The sequence below is a fragment of the Silene latifolia genome, chromosome X, assembly GCF_048544455.1.
Source record: "Silene latifolia isolate original U9 population chromosome X, ASM4854445v1, whole genome shotgun sequence".
NCBI classification, from domain to species: domain Eukaryota; kingdom Viridiplantae; phylum Streptophyta; class Magnoliopsida; order Caryophyllales; family Caryophyllaceae; genus Silene; species Silene latifolia.
The window spans coordinates 60,057,052-60,071,754 of NC_133537.1; the positions used below are offsets into that span (position 1 = coordinate 60,057,052).

The following is a 14,703-nucleotide window of genomic DNA, read 5'->3' on the forward strand; positions in this document are numbered from 1 at the left end:
CATATTGCTAGGACTCTCCAACTATGATCAAGATAAAAATAAATAAAACAAAGAAAGAAGTAGACAAACCTCAAGAGGGTAGGAGCCTCCAAAGCTTGCTAGTCCTCCACCATATCATCATTGTCATCATTTTCCTTCATAGAAGCGGACTCATCACCACTTCCTTGCTCACTTCCTTCATCATCTTCATTTGCCTCTTCTTCTTCATCTACCTCTTCATCAACGCCCTCATCATGAACAACCTCATCATCGACATTCTCATCTTCACCCGATCTTTCACCTTTAGATGTGCTTGGAAAGAAGACTTCCCTATCCGCCCAACTAGGCAAAGGACATGAAGGATCAAGTAGTCCTTGCCTAGCTAAATGAAGGAGGGGTGGATATTGGGCCAAGTATGCATCTACTCGATCATTGTAAGCTTGTTTATGCATCTCTTGCATAAGTAGAGTCATGTAGTCATTGCCCACTTCAACATCTTTGGGTTTGAACTCTTGATATTTGAATGGATAGGGTGGTGTGACAATGGAGGAGGAGGGCTCTTCAATTTCGCCCCTTTGTTGACGGATGATGTACTCGGCGTCCTTTGAGAGTGGAAGTAGGTAGTTTGTTCGATGATCACTCAAGCGGCATATCTTGGAAGGCAAAGTGAAAGATCTAGCATCATTGGTGAGCCACCCATAGTTGGTGTCAAGAGAGTTGTGCTTGACCCACTTGTACTTGTTAATCATGGCATCCATGTCAATGAGATGACCCCCTTTGATCGCCACATAGGTGTTATCCTTGTTGAAATTGGCGTCAAAGTGCTTGGCCAAGAGAGTAACTAGACCTCCATTTACGATAAAAGCGGTGCCTTCCTTACCACAATCAACATTGAGCCATCTTTCCACCAAGCCTTAGAGTATTGTAAGGCTTAGTGAATTCCTTTCCAACATTTAAGGCCGACTCAAGTAGAACACAATCGAGCTTTGTAAAGTGGTTAGTGTCTTTTCTTGCAATTATAGTATTCCCGATGAGCTTGTGCCACACTCTAATGCCCGGATGGTGGACTAATAGAGCGCGACAAGCCTGAAAGCTCACAAATTTCTTCCCGGAAATTGCCTCCAAAAGAGGAGCGGGGTCATACTTTTCGGGCATCTTATGATAATAAGGTGTATCACTAAGACCTAATGCTTTACTCAAAACATCAAAGGTGATGCGCCTATTCACATTGGAAAGGCGAAACTCGATGTATGTTCTAGTCTCTACCTTAGTCACTTTCAATGAACTTAAGAATTCTAAGGTAAGGGAGGGGTATGTCAATTCTCTTGTAGTAAACAATTTTCCCAACCCCATGGCTTCAAAGAAGGCTTTTGTTTGTTCAAGGATACCCAATTTGTTCAAGGCATCTTTACATATGAATTTGGTGGGTAGAATGGCTTTCTTAGCATACTTGGAAAATGTATCCCTATGGGAGTTAGAAATGAAAATTACCTCCGGATAGTTTGATAATTGAGCAATTTCCGGAGTTGTTGATGTTGTTGCTTCCAAGGGAGGATCTTGTTGTTGTTGAACTTCCAAGTTTGCACTAGCAACCACCATAACCATTGAAGCTTTCTTTGCTTGAAGGCATTGTTGCCTTTTTGAGAGTGCCTTTGCCTTGAGTGCCTTTGTTGATCCTTTTGTTATTGCCATTGATGATTATACCAAGAAAATATTGAAAATCTTCAATTTCCAATTATACCCAAATCGATTTTAAGATGAAAGGATTTGCCTTTGTATTTCAAAAAGCGACTCAAAGGTTGAAGATTTTGGTGCTTGGTTTGATTATTGTTGTAAAAGGAGTGATTAATTGTTGTTGTAAGGAAGTTTGAATTTGATTTTGTTGAATTTGGTTGAGGAAATTTTGTTTTTGGTGATGGAGAGGATGAGGGTTTTGGGGTTTTGGGGTTTATGGGTAGTGTTTGAATGTTTGAATGAATGAATGAATGTGGGAAGTGATATTTAAAACACTCGAAATTTCAAAACTGCAGGGGGAAGACGAGCGGATTCCTGTCGGGACGCTCGGATTCTGCTCTATTTGGGTTCCGGAAATCTCGCCTAAAGACGAGCGTCTTTCAGTGAAGACGGGCGCATTCGCATTCAGACGAGCGGATTCCCTCGAGACGAGCGGATTCACATACGGCCGAATTTTATCGACCGCACTTTGGTAAAAAGACGAGCATCTTCTTGCAAAGACGAACGGATTCTTTCAGACGAGCGTCTTCTCAGCTGGGACGCTCGGATTCTCTAACAGACCAAAATTTTCAATTTTGCAGCTTATTTGGACGGACGGATTCTCCCATAGACGCTCGGATTCCCATAAGACGAGCGGATTACCCATAAGGACGCTCGGATTCCTCCTGGTCTACCCGGATTCAGTTCCATCCGTGCACTTGCATATCCCGTGTCATTTTCATTCTTCAAATCCCGTGTTCTTGGTGTAGGGGCACTACGAAGGCATGAATAGCCTAGGCAATTGCTATCTCCTCACTAAGCTAAAGCACTACACATCAATAAAATCATTAGTCCCTCCCTCACTTCTCTCAAAAATGATAAATATCTTGATCAAAGCATAAAAATCCAAAAATGACAAAAATGCAATGTAAGAATTAAAATGCAAGTTAGGGAGTTAGAAATATTTACAAATAGTGGTTTGGAGAGGACTTCACTAAACTCTCATCCTTAGTGAGATGTCATGGGGGCATGTCCAAGGTGTTGTTGATGTTACTCAACACCTTGAAAAAGTAGTCAAAAGCTTGTTCATTATCATGATAAAGATCCTCGATAGATCTTTGCACTTGTTGTCCTTCATGTTGGTCTTGATCGATAGCATTACCAATGTAGGGATTGAAAATCCCTTCAAACTCATTGTTCCAAAGACCACAAACTTCATCTACTTGGTTACTAAAGATCTCTTGAGTTGATAGAGACAACTCTCCCACTTTCTTGTCTTGGCCAATGAGGCCATCTTCTTCATTGCTTGACTTTGGTGAGCTTTTCAAGCTCTCTTTGTTACAATTTCCTTGCTCTTTTAATGGAGCATCATCGACTTTCTTCTTCCATTGGAGTTCCGACTTCTTCCTATCATCCTTCCGGCTATAATGATCAACCATAAAACATGGTTCATGGAAACGGGGAGCTCTCATGGTCTTGTCAAGATTGAAAGTTATGCTTTCATCTCCCACTTCTAGAGTGAGCTCTCCATGCTTCACATCTATCACCGCACCCGCGGTGTGCAAGAAAGGTCTATCTAGAATGATTGGAATATTGGAGTCTTCTTCCATGTCAACAATGACAAAGTCCACTGGGATGAAAAATTCCCAACTCTTACGGGAACATCTTCCCATATCCCTAATGGTGTCTTCGTCGATCTATCGGCCATTTGGAGTGTGATATTGGTGCATTTAAGCTCTCCCATCCCTAACCTTTTACTCACCGAGTATGGCATAACACTCACACTAGCCCCTAGATCAGATAAGGCTTTGTTGATCGTAGTGTCGCCAATGGTACACGGTATTGAGAAGCTTCCCGGATCTTTAAGTTTTGGAGGTGAACTCCCTTGAAGTACTGCACTACTCACCTTAGTGAAGGCGATAGTCTCAAGCCTCCGGATCGACTTCTTCTTCGTAAGGTTGTCTTTCATGTATTTTGCATAGGCCGGCACGTGATTGATTAATTCCGTGAAAGGAATCGAGACTTCCAAATTCTTCACAATCTCCATAAATTTTCCAAGTTGGTCATCAAATTTGGCCTTGGCTTGACGACTTGGAAAAGGAAGTCTAATCACAATGGGCTCCTTCTCCTTGGCCTTGTCTTCATTTTTCTTTGAAACTTCTTCTTTTGATGGTTCTCCATCCTTGGAGTTTTGCACAACTTCTTCTTTGTCACTAGCTTCCACCACTTCATCCTCAACTTGCTTCTTCGGTGCTTCATACCTCGTACCACTCCTCAAGTGAATGACACTAACCGTTTCATGTCTTGGGGGATTACCTTGAGGTGGTAATTGCCCCTTTTGTCTTTGTGAGCTTGAGGATGCTAGTTGAGTCAATTGGGTTTCCAACATTTTGGTGTGGGCTAGGATGTTGTTGATGGTAATTTCCTTTGCTTGACTATCCTTTTGAATTTGAGTGAAAAACTCTTGTTGATTCTTTTGCATTTGGAGGACCGCTTTTTGAACATCAAAACCTTAGTCATTTTGTTGGTTGTATGGAGTTTGATTTTGGTAACCTTGGTTTTGGTTGTAAAAGGGTCTTTGATTTTGGTTTCTCATGGGAGGTGGGGTGTATGTTGGTTGAAGGTTTTGAACATTTTGGCTTTTGTATGAGAGATTTGGGTGGAATTTGGTGTTCTCATTGTAATAATTTGAATAAGGGGTACCACACTTGTATGCTTGAAAAGCATTCACTTGTTCATTTGTTCCCCTACATTCACTTTGGTCATGTCCCAGAGTTCCACAATTCTCACATATCCCACTTGGGATTGATGAAGATGCCGTCATGGCATTAACATGTTGCTTTGGTGATTTTAAGGCTTCTTCAAGTCTAGCCATAGCTTTTTCGAACTTCAAATTGATGGTATCATTGTGAGCACTAAGTTGAGCACCCAATTGAGTAATAGAGTCCACTTCATGCTTTCCTACTCTAGTAGCCTTGCGAGGTCTACTATATTGTGAATTATGGACCGCCATTTCCTCAATCTTGTTTCAAGTTTGATTGTCGTCAACTTCGTTGAACATTCCATTTGATCCCATGTTGAGAATGTTTCTTGAGTCTTCATAAAAACCGTTCCAAAATTGTTGTAGCAAGAACCACTCGCTAAGTCCATGATGAGGACATGAGCGACAAATTCCCTTGAATCGCTCCCAAGCTTCATACAAGGATTCTTCATCTCTTTGCTTAAAGCCCGTAATTTGAGCTCTTAGCATGTTAGTCTTTTCCGATGAATAGAACTTTTTGTAGAAAGTTAGAGCCATTTTCTTCCAAGAATCAATTCCGAGAGTAGCCTTATCAAGGCCTTTCAACCATTGTTTTGCGGTGCCAATTAGAGAAAAAGGAAATAAGACCCATCGAATTTGGTCTTGAGTTACACTAGTTTGGAAAATCGCATCACAATAGTCGCAAAAAGTCTCCATGTGAGAGTGAGGGTCTTCGCTAGGCATCCCCCCAAATTGGCTTCTTTCGACTAATTGGATAAATGCGGATTTGGCAATAAAATTTCCGGTTAAGTGTTGTGGTGTGGGAGTACCATTGGGTAGGTTCTCCTCGGTTGGTACGGAATGTGATGAAAATTTAGGCATTGTGGGTTGATTTTGTGTTGGATTTTGTGTTGGGTTCTCCTCACCTTCTCTTGCAAAAGGGTTGACGAACTCAATAGTGTTTGGTTGAATATCTACAACCTCACCAATACCTCTCAAAGTTCTCCTAGCAAGTCTTCTATTGTTTGTCAAAGTCCTTTCAATTTCGTGATCAAAGGGTAACAAGTTACCTTGTGAACTTCTAGACATGCAAAATATCAAACAACTCGAAAATAATTAGAACAGACCTTGAGGAGTTTTACTTCCCCAAGGCAAAGATAGACACAACTAATAACAATTTAAGAAAATCTAAATCAAGTTAACACAGTCCCCGACAACGGCGCCATTTTTGGTCGGACTCACTTGGAGGTTTAGTTTTCGGTACTTGTCGTTAGGAGCACCTAGACCAAAACAAAATTTATAACTCAACAAACAACTCTACAATTAGTAAAGAGGCAAGTAAAGGTCGGATCCCAAGGGACGGGAATTGAGATGAGGTTTTCAATTGCAACTAGTGGTGTCTAGGGGTGTCACAATTTGGGGTTTGAAGTAGAAGATCACTAAACTAAATAGCAATAAAAGTAAACAAGCAAGATGATTAAAAAGGGATGTAAACAATTGATAAAAGGCACTAGGGTGTTATGGGGTCATAGGGAATTCATGGGAATTGATCATACAAACATATTCTCAAATTATAAGCAAGCAATTATTGTTGTGATGGATCGAGTTGGTTTATATCTTACAATCCTAGGAAAGTTTGGGTCCCGGAGCCGAATCGATTAGATTGTACAACACCTACAAGTCAACTTAATCTTCCCTACTCAACTATATGCATGGTCTAATGAGACTCGAGTTGGTTTATGTCTTACAAGTCTCATTGAAAAGATAGGTGATGGGTAAAAAATGCAAGGATTCATAGGCTCGCATTTCATCAAACATAACATGTGCATAAGTTGAGATCACACAAGCAAGCAAATAAACTATGAAAACATATTAATTTAAGCATGAATCATCCCCCATGTTAGTTTCCCCTAATTACCCATTAACCCTAGCTAAGGAAACTACTCACTCATTATCATGTTGAACATGCTAGCAAGGTTGTCAATCATACCAACAAAGTAAAACATGATGAATAAATGAAGATAATTAACAATAATTAAAAAGATATTAAGAGAATAATACCTACTAATGATTCCAATAATAAAGCAAAGAATAATAGAAGTACTTGATGATTTATTAGAAGGTTGTCAATCTCCCAATAATAACCCAAATAATCTTCAATTACCCAAAATGAAAGATGAACAAAAGAGAGATTAAGGAAATGAGATTTGTATTAAAACTTGATTAAATGTTGATTACAAGATTAAAGAGAGATTTGATTGATATAAACTACACTAGAGATTGCTAAGAAGAACATGATAATCTAATTAGCCTAATGAGGTATTTATAGTGGCGATTCGGTACATAAATTAGGGTTTACTAAGGGCTTAAATGACGATTAAGTCCTTGAGGAATCGCCGGTCTCAAGGGAGACTCCGGTCTCCTTTTCGCCGGTCTTAGAAAAATATGCGCATCCTTCATTTGAGCAAGTAGAAGACGGATTTAGCTGTCACGCAATCCGAGCGTCCAGGGCACGGGACGGGCGGATTGTGGTGATTCTGGACGAGCGGATTCGTGGGGTGGACGGTGTGGACATGGGCCACGGGGGCGCTTGGGAACAAGCGTTTGCATTTGTGGAGTCGCCACCAATTTATTGTGGAAAATTGGAAACCGTTCGAATACCTCGTGTCATGTCAAGACACAAAGTAGTGACATGAACACCAAGAACTCGTTACCCTTAGCATTCTATGTCTAGAATGACTCTCGTGGATGTCAATGAACACAGATGTTCACAGAGATCTGGAGTAAGGGGTGAGGGTACGTATTAGGAAGCTCTTTTGATCGAACACCTAATCCCGCCCGCCTCGATAGCGGCCTCTACTAATGATTAGGGAAATTGTCTATACTCGATATATTGTCGATTATATGCATGCAATGCAACATCCATTAGATTAATCCTAGCATGTGAAGAATTAATACTAAGTCGGTGAACACGTAATTTAATCATACAATTGGGTCGAAGTTGGAATTAAGATTCAATTACATGTGGAGACATACAAAGAAATTTAATAAAGAAAATTACAATAATAAATACAATAATTACAACGGATTAATTGATTTATGTCGAAAATACCTTTAAAACGGATAATTTGAGAAAAAAAAAAGAATAAAGGAAATAACCGAGCAGATTATTAATGATAATACGAATAATAGTAGGATAATACGTAAGCTATAACTAGGTCAAGGCCGAAAGGGAGTTCAGGGACAGAAATCAACATGGACCAGGCGCAGCAGAGCTGCGCCCTCTGGAAGAGGCGCAGCAATTGCTGCGCCTGTTCCAAGGCTGAGTTCTGGCTGTGAAGTCGGAACTGCAAATCGTTAATATTCGTGGGTGAATTTAATGGTTGAGTATGATATATGACTCATATGAAAGTGATTTAATACATTAATTACATGTGAATGAGTCATAAAAGCGATAAAACATGGATGAGATGAATGCAAACGAATTAATTACAGGAATGAAAGATTGATTAGTGACACGGGTGAACTAAATAGGGTAAATATAACGAATTAATGAAGAACTAATGACGGATATGACGATAGATGATAGAAATATATCAAAGGTCGAATTCGAAATTCAATATGAATGAATCGAATCTCTACAACCCGGATTGATTTTAATGACGAAAACCCGCAAATATTGGTTATAAGGGATTTAAAGTCGGGAATTAACGATGAATTATATACTAACAGTGATGAACGATATGTTAAATTATTATACTTAAAATTATCGTGTTAAAGAAACAATGAACAATTGAAAACGAAACAAAACGATCGAATTATCAAAAGACGAAGGAAGAAGAAAGGAAGCAGGAACTGCGGCAGCCTCACGAAGAGGCGCATCAGGTGTTGCGTCCCTTCGAAGAGGCGCAGCAGTTGCGGCGTCCTTTCTCGACGTATGTCTCCTGATAATCCGTAAAAAGGGTTTTAAACATGGTTTTACAAATCGGTTTTTAGAAGTACTTTCGACATAAACCTTACATTAATGATACAAAAAGTAAATAACAATAAATAAAGAAGGATTTACACCCTCAGACTTACATGTTTGACGAAACGAGATGAACTAAGTTTACGATTAGTGATGCTCGACTCAAATGTAACGAAATTGCCCTCGTAAGAGGAAAACGATTAAGATTTATTAAGTTGATTGATTGTGGAGTTGGTCAAATTGGTCGGTCATGCAAAACGAGGCTGATACTCAGAAGGATTCGAGCTTACGTGGTCGAAAGTTCAAGCACGTAGACGCCAAAAAGTAAGAACGTGGCCTAGAATGCAAAGGGAGAAGAGAAGGGCGGACACTCGCGTGAGAAATATGAGGAGCGAAGGCTCCGATTTATACTAATCACATGGAGGAATTAGGGTTTTCAGAGAAACTTTGGAAGTGAATCTCGAAAAGATATGAAAAGATACGAAAAATACGCAGAAAAGGGCCTTGGAAGAGGCGCAGCATGCACTGCGTCTCTTGGAAGAGGAGCAGCACCTGCTACGTCTGTTCCCAAGTGGTTTTCTCCTGCGGAAGAAAGATTTTCGTGTTTAGTTTATGGAATAACGGATTAATCTTATTTTCCTTAATATTTTGTGTGAATATTACGGGAAATTCTTTACCAAAGATTAAAAGATTGTGAAATATGGAATAGAAATATCCGGAACATTCCAGAACATTCTGACTCGGGTTTTAGCGGTTATCAGAAAATGAAGACGGTTTTAGGCCCGGACTCCAAATGTACTCTAATTACTGTCAAAACGACCGTATCGGCGCGTAGATGACAATTAAGAGGTAGACATAAGTATTTGAGCAATCACTTGACGATAAACTTATGAACTGTCATAAATCGTTCCGCGTATCAAACATGCCGCCCAATCATCCCGGGTGGTTTGCGGGAGGTGCAGAAATGAGGTATCTACAGAGCCCCCACTTTGACTGAGGCTTGGATAAGGCGAAAGTCAAAGTATAGCCATCGGGTCAATCGAAGATTACAACCTGACGACTATGGCGACGCGAGGCGGCTCAAGGGGTCTGAGCCAAGGACCTGTCGTCGGGAACATTTTAAAGTTTGTTGACTATCGGGGAGGGTCGTTTAAAGTCCATTAGATTACGTAAGGAGGCTTGCCAGCTATAAGAAGAGACCATACCTGAAACTTCCTTCTCGAGATGCTTCTGGAGGTGCATAGGAGCTAAGGGGTAAGCGTAAGAGCTAAAGGATAAGCGTAAGAGCTAAAGGTAAGCGTAAGAGCTAAAGCTAAGACCTAAAAGATAAGTAAGGATTGTGCTAGGGTGTGGGATCCTAAAGGAAAGCATCAATGGGAAGGAGGCCCAAAAATAATTTCGACCTAAGGGGTAACTAAGGCTCGAGTGTAAGAACTCTGCCGGTCTGGGAACTTCTGGAGAACGACACCTGTATCGCACTCCGTGGGGAAACAAGAAATATCGTGAGTAGCAGAACACATGCGGGAACTGTTGGGAGAAATCTGCTTGGGTCGTCTTCAAACAAACTTCAGAAGAACTTGAGAAGGACGATTGTATGTCGTGAAATCTCGTTGGGGAAACCTTATCGGGAATTCATCTCCATGTCTCGAGAGGGATTGTCTATCCGCTTACTCTCGCTGGGGGAATATAATGAAGGCGTGTCGAAACACCTGTCGGGGAATACTTTCTCGTTGTGACAAACAAGGTCTTGGAAGCAGTAAATAATGTACGGTAGTCTGTAGTTGGCTTAGAAATGCGGGTCTGAGCGAAGAATAATCGTCAAACGGACCAGAAAAGAAATAAATGACATCGGGGAAGAGGCGCACCAAAGATGGGCCCACAAATAACGAACTCATAACGAATTTTTGAAAATTCGTATGAAGGGAAGTTTAGGAAGAGGCGCAGCAAGAGCTGCGTCTCTTGGAAGAGGCGCCGCACCTGCTGCGTCTATTCCTGGAGGTGTCTTTCCTGCGTAAAAAAGCGATGAAACAGGGGTTCATTTCATTTGTTTCGAAACACAATTCCTCAATTTCTCTCTCAAATCTCAACCATTTCCGCCAAAATTTGATCCAAAAGCTTGCATTTACCATGACCAATCGAGGTATGTATATCATTCTTGCATTAATCTTCTATAACGGACGAATTGGATCGACAAAATTTAGGGTTTTCAACCCTAAAATGTCGAAAATTTGGGGCTTTTCCCCCCAAATGATCTTTTCTTGTAAAATTGACCTTATAAATGGCTAATTGGTAGCATAAGGATCATAACCATGTATTTGTTTTGAATTTTATTTGAGTTTTGGGCATTTGAGTGAAATTGAGACGGTGTGATAGCTAAACCGTAAATTGCTTCGAAAATGGCCTTAGGATTGCCTATTTGCGATGAAACTTGATATTTGGAATCCTTGGATGATGGGTAAACTTCCTACCATCTTGGAATTCTGGTTTGTGATGACTTTTTTAGGACACTTTTCTAGGGCATAATCGCCGTTATAACGAAATGCTGTCGAAATTCTGACTCGAACCCATGACTAGGCTTCAACTTAGGCTTGAATTAACCCAAATTACCACATGAGTGATCGGGTTTGTGGGAATATGGCCAAAGATGGCGAGAAAAGAGCGACTTCGGGGCTTCTAAAGCTCTAAAATCCCTTAACCAAGGCTTGTCGTCACTTGACGCGGCCTACAATTACTTTAACGTTGTAGGTGACGAGGCTTCTACTTCTGGGAGAGCTCCCATGGACATAGACACAGCCGTTGATGCTTCTCGTGCTCTCGAGGAGGCTTTCACTGCGGTTAGGGCAGCTGGTGAGGTTGCTGAGGACGAGGTCTTCGAGGAGGAGGAGGAGGAGGAGGAGGCCCCAAGTTGGGCCAACTTTGGGCGAGGCGGTCGTCAGCTGAGGGGAGCACCCGCGTGGGCTGAAACCTGGGACAATAGGCACTTGCTTTGGGCTACGGAGGGTCACCTGTCCTATAGGACGGTGAAGAGCTTGGTAATCTTGAATTCATTACCCATCACTCACCTTCTTTCATTTTATTTGCTCAACTCTTTTCCAATTTCATTCAAACTAAAGATAGCTTTTGTTTCAAATCACAATAGGAGGCCGGGAACATCAGATCGTTCTCGGGCTACACGACGGCGATGGAGTGCTACGAGAGGCTGTCGGCGGAGGAGCGAGCCATGATCGAGCGGGGAGCATTTGGCGCCCTAGTGCAGGCTTGGAGGGATATCGCGAAGAGGAAGCTGCGGGCTAACCTTAGCCTGGTCCGCACTTTCTTGGACCGATTCTGGGATACGACTTCCACTTTTCACATGCCTTTTGGTGAGGTGGGAGTCACGCTGGAGGACTACGGCATGATCTCTGGTCTGCCGTGTAGGACCGAGGAGGTGGAGTGGCCGGAGACTGCCACGAGGGTGGACTCGACCGAGGCTAGGAGGTTGATCGGCTGGAACTTGGCGCCGAAGGCTGTTACAGTGAGTGGTTTTGTGCCTAGTTCTTATGTCCGAGACTACTTTGCGAGAAGACCCTGGCGCGGGTGGTGATTGACGGGAGAGAGACGGCTCCTCCTCCCTGTACAGCTGAGCAGAGGGCCCGTTTGTGGCTTTGATGGTTTCTGTCTTCGATCTACCTCGGAGACAAGGGAGAGAGGTTGTCGACGAAGCTTCTTCCCTTCCTTTCTGACCTAAGCTCCCTAGGACGTTGGGACTGGGTCACTGCTGGTTTTGCGGTCCTCGTCCGCTTCATAAGGGCCATGGTTCATCCGGAGTTGATGGAGAAGGGGACTTCTCCTGGTGCTGTCGGCCCTGGACTACTGTTGGAGGTATGAACCTTCATTCAGACTAATAATCACTTCTTTTTCTTGTCGAATTACGAAAGATCGTAATTGACTATCTTGCTTCACAGGCGTGTGTGTACTCCTACTTTCCGAGCCTCTCGCCCAAGAGGACATAGCCGCTGGAGAAGGCCTATCCCGTTGTGAGGGATTGGGTGATGTGTCGCACGAGGAGCAAGCGTTCCTCTACGGTGTCTACCGGCGGGACGTGAACGCTCTTCAGCTGGACAGCGTGAGCATCTCACTTATATTCGTTTTGCTTCTTTATTACTTTTTACCGATCAAGAGAATGATTTCTTTCTTGTCTTTTCCCAGTGGGTGCCCAGGCCTTGGGCGGAGTACGCTGGCGCTCCTCCTTTCGTGGCTGAAGTCCTTCGACCTAGGAGCTCGAGCCGGTTGCTACTGAGGATGTCGATGGGTCCTGTGTGGTACTTGCGCGAGCCCTTGGCTCCTCAGTGCTCTCGGGATGTCTTGACGGTTCCCATCGATCCTCCTAGGACGATGTTTAGGGAGCCTTCTGAGGCTGAGAGGGAAGCTGACTTGGCTGGCATTGGTGGTGACGCCATTCTGCTTCCTGGTGAGGACTACTCGGTGTTCCTCTACGGGAGGTTGGCGTACTGGCCGGTTGTGGTGAGCATTTACTCTCCTTATGACCATTTCGAAAGCATAATGAATGATCATCGATTAATGGCAATCCTTTGTCTTTGCAGGAGGTTGAGGCGGCGGGCATCGAGCCCCCAGTACCCCGAGGCTCTCGAGTACACCGACGCGACCGGGAGGACGACGATCTCCGAGCTGCGTGACTTTGACTGGCGTGACGGATGCCGGCTTGGACGAGTGGCAAGATCGATTCGGAGGGTGAGCCTCTAATTTGTATGATTTTTGTGCAAGAACACATTTGCTCAAGTTTGATTGATTCCTAAACATTTTTCTTTTGAAATGCAGGTCACGCCGTCTCGGTTTGTGGCGTTATGGAGGGTAGCCAACCGGCTTCGAGCTACTGCCGTCGAGGCACTTGTCGGCGGTGGAGGTTGTCAGGTATGAACCTTTCGTCTACTTCATTTTTTGAATTTTCTAATTTTTGTTATGATTGCTTGAAGTGATTGACATGAGCCAATTTGTTGTTTGCAGAGGGAGGGCGAGCTGGAGCGAGAGTTGGCCCAGTCTCGGGAGGAGACAGCTCGTTTGCTGAGGGAGCTCGAGGTTCGCGACGCCGAGGTTGCTGCTCCCGAGGTGAGAGTTGCGGAGTTAGGCGGCGAATGGCAGTAGTTTTGTTTTGTTGTTGTCTGTATCTTGCACATTTGTACATTTTAGGACCTACATTTTGGACATTTTGGATTTTGCTTGGGGCTCGAGCCCCCAGTTTGTTGTACATAACCCTCTTTTGGTTGTATATACGACGGCCTGAGTGCCTTTGCTGCTGGGTTGCGTTGTTTGTTCCTGCAGGTTAGCTTTGAACAGGTTTGGTAGATTACGGTTTAAGCCGTCATGCTGCCGAAATTTACATAGAAATCACATAGAACATGTATGCATACATATGGCCTAAATTAGCGCAAAACAATGACTCGAAAATGCAAAAAATGCAAAAATGCAAAAAATTTGCCGTAAATGACCGGGCGGTAGGGAGGGTTACCCCCAAAAAAAAATGAAAAAAATAGAAATCTATAAGTTGGAAATGAAGAGTGAAATGATTCCTTGAAAAGAAAATGTAAAAGAGAAGTGTACAAGTGTGCTAAAATGATGAAAATGTCGATATCGTCTCGAAATGCGCATCCGCAAAATTAGGAAACACGAAATATGGTAACTTTGACGTATTTACCAAAATAATAACCCGTATGAATAGGAAATTATTTGTTAAGGAATTTAGGAAAGATCCAACGCGGAAAATCGCAGAAACGTTGCTGAGGAAGAGGCGCAGCAGGAGCTGCGTCTCTTTGAAGAGGCGCAGCAGGTGCTGCGCCTGTTCCCCGGTGTATCCGTCCTGGCGGATTTTAGGAAACAGATTTTAGTATAAATAGAGATGTCGATAGAGGTTTTATTCACACAGTTCTTCCGTCTCTTCCTTCGTCTTATTACATAAAACTCTCAAAACAATCCTTCATCATGAATACTTTAGAAATTCGTCTAAAGGAGTGGACCAATGAGTTTTCTAGCATGGAGAAGTATGACATGGATGCCTATAATCTTGGATCTTTGTTGAGTTTGAAGCTTATCAAGGTAGTCAAACCATTCCTAGATGCTTGTCTTGATTATTGGGACCCGAATTATCACGTTTTTGCTTTCCCCGGAGGTGACATTTGCCCGTTTCCTGAATAAATTGCTGCGATTGGTGGGTGGGACCCGGAACACTTGCCTGCTATTCCTTCTACTTCACAAGGGTATAAGAACAAATTTAGAGACTTGCTTGGGTTGACCTGAATTGAGGTGGACC

General features: G+C 42.8%; 1 non-coding gene across 1 annotated transcript; it reads left to right on the forward strand.

Moving 5' to 3' along the window:
• Positions 1 to 4,835: 4,835 nt before the first annotated feature.
• On the forward strand, positions 4,836 to 4,942 carry LOC141624568 (small nucleolar RNA R71). Its single transcript, XR_012534374.1, has one exon. It is a non-coding gene; the product is annotated as a small nucleolar RNA R71 (small nucleolar RNA).
• The last annotated feature ends 9,761 nt before the right edge of the window (positions 4,943 to 14,703 follow it).